Genomic DNA, 13,334 nt, shown 5'->3' on the forward strand with positions numbered 1-13,334 from the left:
GGATTTCATATTTTCAATCAATCATCTCGGTCCTCCCTGTCTCACCGGCTAATCTTTTGCAGAAACCCTTTCTTATCCCGCCACCGACAACTACCAAAACTCTGCGCCTTCGCAATGACCCCCAACCCCTAACTTCCCTATCCAACCATGTAGCCTTTCCCTTTTTCCTTTTGTATTCTTTTATTTGCTTTTGGAAAATAGTTTTGCTTTATTATATATTTTCATTTTCATTTCTATCTCGCTACGATTGCACATACGAACCATTCCTTGTATTCGGACCTTGGCAAAAACAGGTGGTGTTTCATGGAGTCCGAGTGAAAAGTTTCCGTGCATTTTAAGAACTGTTCACTTTTTTTTAATCATTGTGTAAAAACATCTGTGTAGCTGTAACAACCGTTTATTATTGAGTTGTCGTTAATAATGGCAACTGTATTTTTGTTAAGGAACTTTTGCACTAACAGTATTGTCTTTGCCCTTCCAATAAATTTCTAGTCTGATCTCGATCTTTCTCTCTCTTTCTTCTTTCTCTTTCATACACAAATACACATGTACACATACACACATATATACTTTCTCACTCTTTCTTCGTTATTCTCATGCTCTCAAACCGGTAAATATCATGTAGTCGCTTCTATAATAAATTATTCTGTGACAACAGAGCAAAAATATAATAATAATAATAATAATAATAATAATAATAATAATAATAATAATAATATAACAAAAACCACCGCAAGAAGAACAAAACAAGAGTAATAATAACAATAATAACCATAATAATAATAGTATATGATAATAAATAAAACCACCACAAGAACAACAATAATAATAATAATAATAACAACAATAATAATAGTATATGATAATAACAAAAACCATCACAACAACAACAATAATAATATTAATAATAATAATAATAATAAGAAGAAGAAGAAGAAGAAGAAGAAGAAGAAGAAGAAGATCAATGAGACACAAACAGCAAATGCAGACTTTGTGGACAAAGGGACAAAACGGCAAACCAAATATTTAGTTAATGCAGCAATATAGCACACTATAAAACATAAAGGTATTATTATTATTATTATTATTATTATTATTATTATTATTATTATTATTATTATTATTATTATTCACTAGCAGTTTTACACGGGCCACCAAAGATTTCTCTTTGAGGACGACCGGTCATGTTCCCTGGCGCCTGAGTGAAAATAAAGTATCAGCAGATGCTATCCACTTTTTTAAATGAGTTTGCAAATTAATTTGCGTTACTGCAACAGTCGTTTGCCATTGATTTCCCATTGGTAGTGACCATTGGTCTTCACTGGAATTGGGTAGCAATAATCCTCCCCTATGTCCCAATTCTCCTCGTACCTATTCAGTTGAGCATTGATTATTGCTTTCTCTCCTACGTCTTCTTACTTGAACGTCATAGACAATTTGTATGATATTTGTTGATACCGACACTTTTTGTAAGGTGGGGTGTAACTTCCAATTATACAGTTTCAATTTTCTTTTTCAATGCAATGTTTCTTCGTGTTACTTCTGTCACAGTTTCTATATGCCCAGCTGTTTTCATCATTGTTATCCGTTCTATCTTCTTACCCATTCGTTTTATTTCAATCTCTCCCTTTCTGTTTTCCAAGTTTTTCGGGATCGTTCCTAGTGTGTCTTCTGTTATTAGTGTTTTGTTGACTTTCTTCATCTTCTATATTCCTTTCCGCTTTCTTGCCAGCTTTGTGTATTTGCTCAGTTTCTTCGTCTCTTTTATATTCACTACGGTTTGATAGAACGGCAAAATATATGACCTGCCAAAACATTTTCTTCTTGTTAACTATTATGAAATCCGGTTTCTTGTTTGGACTGGTTTATCTGTTTGTACGTCTGTGCCAAATATGATTTTCGTTTTCAAATGCTATTGCTGGTTTGTGCTTATACCATTTTTCTGAGTATTCAAGATACAGTTGTTCGTATAATTCCCAGTGTAATGTGTTCTCTACTTTATCATGTCGAATCTGAAATTCTTTTTTAAGCTAGTTTGCTGCATTCACTTATTATGTGGTTTATTTTCGTTTTCTTGTGTCTTACCAATTTTTGCTTTAGTTTGTTCTAATTGCGTTCTATTGTGAGGCTGTTATTAAGGATTTGGTTTCTCTTTCTAGGTTTCCTTTCCGTAGCCACAACTAAGTGTTTTCGTTCGTCTCCTTTTTGTCATCCTTATGAATCGCCCCTGTAGCTATTTCTCTGGCAGGAGAAACAAGTGATAAAACGAGAAAAGAAAATATGTTCTTGTTTTATACCTTATTTATCTGTTTTCTGTCTTTTTTTTTATAGTCTCTTGTTGCGGTTATTAACCTTTCGATGTTTTGAATTTTGTATTTTCTTATTTTCTTCCATTTCATTTACACAGTTCTCTATACAAATCAGTCACCTTCTTCCGTATTTTCTTTGACTTAGAGTCTGTAAGCATTATTCTGTTAGAGGAGTACATTGTACATTGTAATAATTTTCCTGATATTCTGGTTTAGAGGTGTCAATTCTTTTTTTTTTTTTGTCCACCCTATAAACGGTCGAGAGTTACTAGTGTCCCTGTCCATGTGTTTTTATAGCTTTCATTAAGTATCTACTACATACCTTAGTTTATAGGAGTTTTTTGTTCTTCTCAGTTTTCTCTTTTATTGCTATTGTTTTGATTGTGTTCGTTTTCAGGAGGCTCAAATATTTGTAAGTGACATGTTCACCTAATGGCCTCGTCTCTACTTGCGTAGGTAATTACATACTTTCCGCTGTCTCCAGTTTCCACTTTTTTATGACAAGCAGTGTGCAATTTCCCATACCAAATTCCATTCGGATATCCTGGCTGAAGATTTTATCCGTGTTTATAAGCGTCTCTAGCCCCTTTTTGTTTCTTGCAAAAAGTTTCAGATCGTCCATGTATTTTTCCATCATCGTCCATGTATTGTTTCCATTTGTATTAGTGAACGTGTATCCGTCATGGTACATTTTTAGTATATTGTTAAGGGGATATCATGGCTATGAACAATAGTGCAGATAGGGGATATCCTTAGAAAATACATGTTTGTATTTTAATCTCGGTTATATATTGTCCATCAGCTGTCAGTTCAAGTCTCAATGTTTACATTGTATTTTCAATCAAATTAAAAATCTTATATGGTATCTTATACATTCTTAAGCATTTTCTTATCCATGCTTGACGGATTCTGTCGTGTACTTTCTTGTAGTCAACTCATGCCATAGTTATATTCTTCTTTTTACTTTTTACCTCCTTTAGGGTCGTTTATTCAATTTATAGTTCATCGTGCGTTCCTCTTTTTCCTTTTTGACATTATTTGACTGCTGATTTTTATTCTTCTTGGTCATCATTGTTCTTCGCATATTATTTTTATAATTACAATTATTATTATTATTATTAGTAGTAGTAGTAGTAGTATTAGTAGTAGTATTGTTATTATTACTATTATTATTAATATTACTATTATTATTATTATTACTAATATTATTCACTAAGAGTTGTCACATAGATCGTTATCAGTTATTACTCATTGATAATAATCAGTGGTATTGCTTGGAATCTGATAAAAACAAGTATCATCAAATATCTAGTACTTTTAAATCTTTCGATTAATATTTCAAATGACTTTGCATTATGGCAACAATGATTTACCACTAATTTCTTGCTGGAAACGGCCATTGTTTTCACTTGAATTTGGTTGCCGTTTTTACCATGTTTCCCCCCTCCAGTGGAAATTTCCATGCAACTTGTTAGTGTCCGTGGTTTTTATGTACGTTGGTTTCCTTATTTATGGTGTTTTTCTGAAAATTTCAGCGGTGTTCATCATTATTGCCCGTTGAGTAGTATGAGTCTTCCCTTTTAATTTCACGGTTCTTTTTCAAGTTTTCGGGGCATTCTCTAATGCTTTTAGGATAGTGTAAATTTATTGATTTTTTTACATTCTCACCCCAAACAAGGAACATTGCCACTTTGATGTAGAGGGCTACTATCAGGGCATAAGCTGCGGGGTATTATGTAGAGAGTTGGGTAGTAAGATGTCTGTACACATTATACTTGAACTTCAGCATGTCAGTACAGTTGGGGAAGCAGGGACCCGGAAGGGAGTTCCACAGTCTAGCAGTTCTGGGGAAAAAACTACTGGAGTAGAAAGCTCTCTTACATCTAGGGATCTCTACTATGTAGGGGGATTTAGCTGCTAGTCGAGTTTGACGGGGTATTTACGTCGAGGTGGGACAAGTGCAGTTCGTCAGAGCATTCACCATTAAAATACTCGTGGAACAGGCAGAGATATGCAACATTTCGTCGATGGGACAAAGGCTGAAGCATAGATGACAGTTCAGGGCCTAACAGGATGGCGACTCTCTTTTGAACCCTGTCCAGGAGTGAGAGACAAGTAGAAGATGTGACAACAATACTCCATACATAGGCGAATGGTGGCCTTATAGAGGTACAAGATACTTTCAGGCGTTAGTAGTTTTCTAGCATGTTAGAGGGAGCCGACCTTCTTCGCAGCGGTTTCGGCAATGCTCTCAATGTAACTGTTCCAAAAAGAATTGTTTTCGAGTAGTGTTTGGCCATTGCTATGGGTGGTACAGAAGGTTTCTTGTAATTATTGAAGGAAACAAGTTTAGTTTGGGCACCATTGAATGTGACTATCTATTTATGTTCCCATTCCACTATAGATGTGAGGTCTTCCTCTAGTGATCCTGCCATTTCCTTAGATATGCGTTTTTTGTTTGTTTTCCCGTCGTGCCTGTTATAGAGAGTGGCGTCATCAGCATATATACCCATTTCAGAGACAATTTTATAAGGGAGGTCATTTATGAATATTAAGAATAATAAAGGTTCAAGGGTAGACCTCTTAGGTACTCCTCATTATTATTATTATTTCCTCATTATTATTATTATTATTATTATTATTATTATTAGTAGTAGTAGTAGTAGTAGTAGTAGTAGTAGTAGTAGTAGTAGTAGTAGTAGTAGTAGAGATTTAATGATTCAAGAACTTCCATTATCAACGATTGCTCACTGGTAATAACAAGTCATGTTCCATGAGGTCACAACCACTTTCTCCGTTGCAAAATATTTATCTACATTTCAACAGTCACATTATATTGATCTCTTGTAGGTTGAAGCAACAATAAGCGTCCATAACTGAAGTTATCTTCAAGTTTTAATACGTCACATATCAGCTCTTTTCATTTACTAATCAGCTATCATATTTTCATTTGTGTATCAAGCTAATACAAAGGTTCTCGCCATCAATCATCCCGCTAAAGTGTTTGAACCTAAAGACATGCCTTTCAACTTTCTTTAGGTATACATTGTTAGTTTTTTTTTGCTCTATCGTTATAACTGAACTCCAATCTATGTTTCCTATCTCTGTAAAATATTCACAATAAAACTCGTCTATCTATAATCACTGAAAATAATTCTCCTTCTTACCTCTGTGTACAAAAAAATACATAGTTGACCCTTGCCAAATTTTTATAAAAAACACCCGACTAGCAACAACCGCTATATACGATTTCCTCCACTCTCTGTGCCTAAATCTAAACGCAGAATTCACGAAAAAAACTTTTTCCCAGAACTGCCTGCCTGTGGAACACTGTTGCACTGGTCTGTTTCCTGGTAGTCTTCAAATTCAATGTAAACAAGTTCCTGTTTAGCTGTCCCTATAAATAATTAAATTCTACCCAATTTTCACGATTAGCGATCACTGCACTACCAACATACATTTATTAACCCTTATCCTCGAGTGGCATTTATCGCATCATACGTAAAAAAATTGCTGACTAAACGGGCAATGTTTCTTTCCTAAATCAACCTGTCTATGGAATATTAACCCATGACTACTTCTCACCTGACTACCACATGGCCATTTTTGAAACGAAAAACGTACGCTCTTCTGTTCATCCATTTTTTCTAAGCTATATCTATCTTTTACTTCGTTCATATGTCTTTCCATTTTGGATGTTTTATCATGTGCATCATATTCTGTATTTTTCTTTCAATTATGATATCAGTTTACTCTGCTTTTCCTAAATTCATATTTTTTTTTTACATGGACTATAAGTTTTATTTGAAGTATTATTTTTTCTTTACTTTCAGTTTTCGAATGAATCAATTAATCTAAAACTGAACGTATTTTCTTAGGAACCATTAATTCTGCAAGTAATATGTTCGCACTGTTAAACATCCTGTGTTATTCAATAAACAGGTAAAATATTTTGTAAATTCTTCTTTGCGATTCGACACCATTTACTTTTTTAGTCGCTCCTTTGAATACGTCGGAAAATGTTTCAACTAAAACGTTAGATGATGGTGCGAATTTTAGATGAATTTTAGCTTACACCAGCCGAGGAAAAGCTTATTGAGCAGGGATCCGCATATATTCATTTTTATTACATTATATATATATATATATATATATATATATATATATATATATATATATATAAGTTAGAAAAGCATGTCATCCAAAGCATGAAAGTTGTTAAACAAAATGTTTTTACTATAGGCTTTAAAAAATAAAAGTACAAAATTGAATTTGAAATTTATTTATCTTCAAAGTGCACTTTTATAAATTTTACAAAGTAAAGTATAAAAATTTAATTTAAATTGAATCAAAAAATTACCTTGGATTTATTTTATGTAATGTATATTCTGTTGCACTTTAAAAAAAAATCATTGAACATTTTATATCTATATCATTAATTGCTAGATGAAAGATAAATTGCATAGTATAAAATATAGTATAAATATTTTGTTTAACAATTTTCATGCTTTGGATGAAATGCTTTTCTAACTTGTCTCCTATCTTTTAAGATTATATTTTAAAACTCTATTTCTCTCTATTTCAGTTTGTATTAGAGGCAACCCCCTCTTCGTATTACTATAGGTATGAGTATTCTCTTTGTTTCAGTTTATATTTCTCCTCACATCACAACTCATTTTTTGCAAACCCCTCTTTGTAATACAGGTCTGAATGATGAGAAAATCTGGATTTTTTTAACAAAAACTTTAAAATAACTTTTTAAATTACATTTTTTTAAAATTCTTTCAGAATAGAAAATCTTTAAAATTTAATAAAGAACATATTTCATATAGGTTTCCTTAACAAATATTCAGTATATAACGAGAAAATAGAGATGAAAATTTCAAAAGGACTGTATAACTGGTTACGGTCAATAGTAGTCCTCGCTAGCGAAAGTCTATGCTATAGTTATTCTATTATTATTATTTAAAGCATTTTGTGTCCTGCTCTTTCATGCGAGAACTAATTACCCACGACTTATATGTTTGTATATGACTATGTATGTTTAAATCAATATTTTAAAATTGGGGCCAATATAATACAATATTAATACGAGATCTGCATTAATCAAAATACCATATTTAAGCGTATTTTACAACCGTGCAATGCCGGGCGGCCTGATGCAATCGATTCGTAAATGCTAATAGTAATTAATAAAAGTAATATGATATGAAAGAATAAATAACAAAAGCTTCTCTCTCTTTCTCTCTCTCTCTCTCTCTCTATCTCTCTCTCTTTGTCTCTGTGTATGTTTTCCCCTCCCTGTTTCTCTGTATATCCGTCTATCTCTCTCTCTTTCTCTCTGTATGTATTTTTTCCCCTCTCTTTTTTTCTGTATATCCGTCTCTATCTCTCTGTCTGTATTTTTCTATCCATCTGTGTGCCAAAACTAATTAACCGATACTTATGAATTTTATATATGTGTATATAGTTACATATTTATATGGACAGGATTCACCTTAATATTAATTAATCGATCACTATGAATTTTTCATACGTGTATGATGTGTCCCTAGAAAAAGGCCACAAAGACTCGAATAACGGGTTTACGTAGGAGGAATATATTGTACAACAAAGTGAATACAAATAAAAGTTTATCGGCATTTTCCAACTATTAATATGTAATTTTGCGTTAGATCTTGATAATTCTCAACCGGAGTATTAGATCTGGGTTTTTATATAATGATTAGATTAATCCATTACGCGTGAATGGGTAAGTTCTTATAAAACTCCGTTCCCAACTCTTTACTTTGCAAGATGTACTTGTATCTTATCCTTTGGGAATCGATAGGAACAAGATCCATGAACGCCCTTTTCCTTCTTGATCGGCGGCATATCCTGCGGCTTGAGATGGTTCGATGTCGAAAAAATCATATATCGTCACTATGTTTTTTTCCTTTGTAAAGTACATAGTTTGGGCCAGAAAACAGACGCATGTTCTCATTTAGTTAATGTGTCTTTTATGCGTAAATTTAGAATTTTGAATGATATACACCATTTTTCTAATTATTTTGTTATTGTGTCCAGAAAGACGTGTTGTTTGTACATTTATAGAAAATGTTTACTCCTGTATCATAGCGTATCCCAAGCACAATATAGGTCTTACACAGATTGTATGCTTTGGTAACAATATTTCAATTGTTTCAAATTGTTATTTTTCGGTAGAACATAGTCTCTGCTTAGATTACCGTTGATAATGTATTAGGGTTAACTTTTCTCCTAATACAACTATAGAAATTCTTGCAGTTTTGGTTTTTAGGTGTGCGTATAGTATTTCGAATGTTGGTTTTAAAGTGTCGACATCGTGCTGGCTGCCTGTTTGGTCGAGGGTAATACTGGAGAGTCGTGAAATTTGTGATTGGTAAAGTTTCTAATAACTCCTTGAAATCCATTAGAGGTTTCACTTTTTGAGAAAAGATAAATCCCACAAATTGAATTGTTGCATCCAATCTGTCCCAAACATTTTCCTGTGTTTCTTAACATGAAAACTTTTAATTACTTTGTTGTGCTATTAAATGTAACATTAATCATTAAATCATTTTCAAAATTTATTTTCGGTTCAGTCACCTGTTTGGCTATTTAACAAGCATGCTATGTTTATTTTTTTATTTTCTATATATGTTAATAATGATTAATAAGTCTGATTTCGGATCTATACTTAGATTTACGTTTATATTTAATATTTAAATCAGCACATATAACGTATATTTTATTGTCTTTATTGCTACTTCTCGTGTGTCGTATCAGACTGTTTATGTTGTCCCGTGCTCTCCAAAGTAAGTATTAGTCTGTTACAATGCTGTGAATGGGCAGTCTTTACCCAAATGCAGGGCCCGCCTTGATAAACTCATTTATTTTGATTTTTAGTGAATTGTGTTTTCTGTGTGCAGGAGGAATAATGTACTTTCTTTTTTATTGCTCTTAGGCGAATAGATTTTGATTTTTTTTCTTTCTTGCGTACGAGACACTGGATTCATCAATGTTCTTTGAACACGTTTTAACGCTAATCACTAGTTGGCAATCTTCTGCCAACTTTTGTAGTATCAGATGTAGTTCATTTTCTAATTTTTTTCAGACTCTGAGTCGAATTTCAGTCTGAGTCCGATACCAATTCTTGTACAAATACCAAGCTTTTGAAATCGTCAGTAAACAGTGTAGCTAGTTTAAAATCGTCGCAACGTTTGTTAACTTTTGATGCAAATGTTAATTTTTCTCGTCGTCATTTCCACTTCTTAGGTAATAATAATTTTTTCGAGCTGTTATGTATTTTACGATTTCAGAAAAGTTAAGTCACACGTTTTCTGTAGGAAAATGTAATCGAGGAATTTGTTGTGTTCTATAGATCCCAGTTTCCGAAGCACTGAGCGGACATTGTTACAGTTCGCACAATCTGCACTATCAAAATTATACAGGTTCACAGGCCTCTTAAAATATAAGACTAATTTCTTGTCTTCGTCCGCGGCGTAAATTAAATTGTCAATAGCATTCCAGATTACGTTTTGGGATAATGCTAGTTTATTTTCCCTGGCTGGGTTTTTATTCGCTAAAGTTTTTGGCAATAACTTTGTTTTCTCCCATTTTCTGTTCTGGTTCAAATTGTAATCGCCACATTTATGCCATAATTACGTCCTCCATGATTTCCTTTTTTCTCTATTTTAAATGCAAGAAAAAAAAGTAATATTGCTTTGAAAATGCAAAAATAGTTTATTAATCTCCACGCAGCTTTTTGTTCTTAACCTTCAAAACTATGTTGATCTTGAGTTCGATGGTGAAAGAAAAGCACACCTTATTCTCTCATTTAAAGTTCACCTTTATTTTCACGGCAGTAAAAATTAAAATCAAATTATTTTTGTCCTAACATTCACATCAGGTCGCAATAATTCCCCATAGAGTATAAGACTTGGTGATTTTATAATAGTTAAAATAGTCCATTACAAGTTAATGGGCAAGTGCCCATAACAGTGCATAGTTTATACGTTTGTATGGTCTAGATCAACGACTAAACTGATGAACCGATCATTATGAATTTTATGTACGTGTAAATATTTATATATTCGTATGGAGTTAATTCCGACTGAGCGAATTAACCGATTAATATAAATCCCATGTATGTGTAAATGTGTATATATTTTTCTCGACAGGATTCACACTGAAAGTAATCAGTTGATCTATATGAATATTGTATACGTGTGTATCATATTTTATATTTCTAATGAGTTTGCATGTGACGATGCATTTTTTACAAAGTAAAAAATACATAAAGTCCCAAAGTAATTTCTCAAAATAGTCTAAAAAATAAGACTGGGAAAACTTTAGGCTTCAAAGTTACATCGACGTTTTCTCAGTCACAAGACGTTCCTTATTTTACTAAAAGTGTCACGCATATATATATATATATATATATATATATATATATATATATATATATATATATATATATATATTGATGTCAAAGTGGCCCCTTCATCTATTCTTGTCAATATATATATATATATATATATATATATATATATATATATATACATATATATATATATATATATATATATATATATTATGGTGTCCGTTGTAGACACAATTGAAGGTTAATAGGGATTAATAATCACAATAACATATTTGCTTTATAAATTTTCTCAGTAAAACCTAGATCGTTCTCGCTTAAATTGTGCATAGATTTTTGTAATAATAATATACAGAGAACTAATTATTGTGGTATTTATTTGAGGCATACTAAAAGATAGACAGGGACTAGAATTTAGCACAAAACCCAGGATGATATACGTGGTTAAACCGACCACTAATACACTCAGCGCATTAGGTTGATAAATAAATAGCTCTGTACTCGTAATTTTCCAGCTACGAGTCGCATAGCAACTTATACCCAATTCATCTTTAAAAAATCATTGTCTGCAATTAATATTGTGATATCATTTGTTAACATTAAGCAATTAAAAATGGTTGATAGCCCTTAAAACAAACGAACGGAGCATATTTTTTGTTTTTATTATTATAAATATAAACTTTGCATTTGTCAGTTCTTTTGCCGGGTTTACTAAAAATGGCCAATATGTCTATCTTTTAATTCTTTAAATCTTTTTAATTCTTCCTCTATCTTTTAATTTCCTTTGCTTCTTCTGAAATGCACGCTTTCAAATTGGATATATTGGATGTTCTGTTACAAGGACTACATGAGTGTCGGTATATCTATCTTTGAATTTGTCCGTCTGTCCTTTTGTTTTGTTTATGCGTAGTTTTTTTGTTTCTTTTTATAATTTGTCTATAATTTGTTTGGATTTTCCGGCAACTAAGAAGAGTATCAAATTAAAAATCAAATTGTATGCGTTCATATTTATTTCATGATATTAAACACTTCTTATTTAATGTTGCTTACTCTTTCCGTATCCAAGTTTTGTACACATTTATAAGTAATTTATTAAACTGTTAGGTAAATGTACAGAATAATTCACAGCATTCTTTTTCACGTTAATATTCGTCTTCTAAATAATCTTCCGTGCTTTACGGACCATGCTTAAATAATAACGTTATTGTTTATAAAGCAATTCATTATATGGAGAGGGGGGATTGTTAACTATTCTGTACTTTTAATTTAGAATTTTATAAATAAATTAATAAATTTGGAAAACTGAAACTCCTATAATACGGGTGTAGTTTAATGTCAGAAACTAAATTTGATGGAACACCAATTGCAATTTATGTCCGGTACTTTTCGGGTTTTCCATTTTTTTTTTTTTTTTCGTCAGAAACATTTGCTTGTAAACATTTTCTTGCTTTATTATTTTACAATTCTTTCTGAAAAATATAAAGGTCCGAGATCACTCCAGGATAGGGGTTAATGAATATACATAAGTAGTAAAAAACGTTAAATTGAAAAACTTGTTTACGTTGAACTTGAAGACAATCAAATTGTTGTAAGCTGAAAAGAAAGCTTTGTTCATTAAATCTTTTTGTGTTCTCTTTTCATTCTGTATGTGTTCTCTTTTCATTCTGTATGTGTTCTCTTTTCATTCTGTATGTGTTCTCTTTTCATTCTGTGTTCTCTGCTTTCTCATAACTATACTATTCTCGATAAACTGACTTGTTATAAAATCATTTTTTTTCTTATTATTCATTCTGTGATTTTTTCTTTGTTTTCTCATAACTCTTTTTTTTTATTTTTCTAACTCTTTCCAGTGTTATTTTTCATCTTGATCTACAATTGTTACTGTTTTTTCTTTTGTCTTTTTTATTTATTCCCTTCATTATTTCTTTATAATCATCAGGTCGCTATCTTAATATTTCATCGTGAAAATGAAGGACTGTATTTTTGAAAATATTTATTCAGAATAATCACCTTTTCTCTATATAACTTGATTCCCATCATCAACGAACGTATGTTTCGCTTGTGAAATTGTTTAAATTTGGATGTGAATAATAAATGCAACTCATGTTCAATCTTCTATCGTGATTTTAATCTAAAGACATCTAAATGGGTTTGCAATACTCGAAATCTGTAATATTCCGTGGAAACTAAATCAGGAGAATATTTTTGAGAGGGAAGGATTTTACAAGCAAATTCTTTTAGATCTTTGGTCAATAATGCTGTGTGTATAGCATTATTGCGATGGAAGATGACTATTTTTCTCTTTGCTTTTTGGGCCAACTTGGGTGAGATTATTGCTAAAAATGTTAATGATGCTTAAATAATCAGTAAGAAAAAAGTATATATTAATCATTGCAATATGTTTAAGTAATAACAATATGTATAACATAAATTGCAATCATTTAAATATGTCAATTCTAGAGAACCGGCAAAACCTTTTGCGCCGATCTGAAATTTCTTTATTCTTATTATCATTATTTCCCCATTCCCATTTTTCATTCACATTCTCTGATTACTTAAATATTGTTCTATTCTATCATTCACCTTCCACTTTAATACTTCTTTTCTTCTTTTCTTTCTATATTCCTCCCTTTTTATGTTTTTTT

This window comes from Euprymna scolopes, chromosome 16 (assembly GCF_053919585.1).
Source record: "Euprymna scolopes isolate OS-2025 chromosome 16, ASM5391958v1, whole genome shotgun sequence".
Classification (NCBI taxonomy): Eukaryota; Metazoa; Mollusca; class Cephalopoda; order Sepiida; family Sepiolidae; genus Euprymna; species Euprymna scolopes.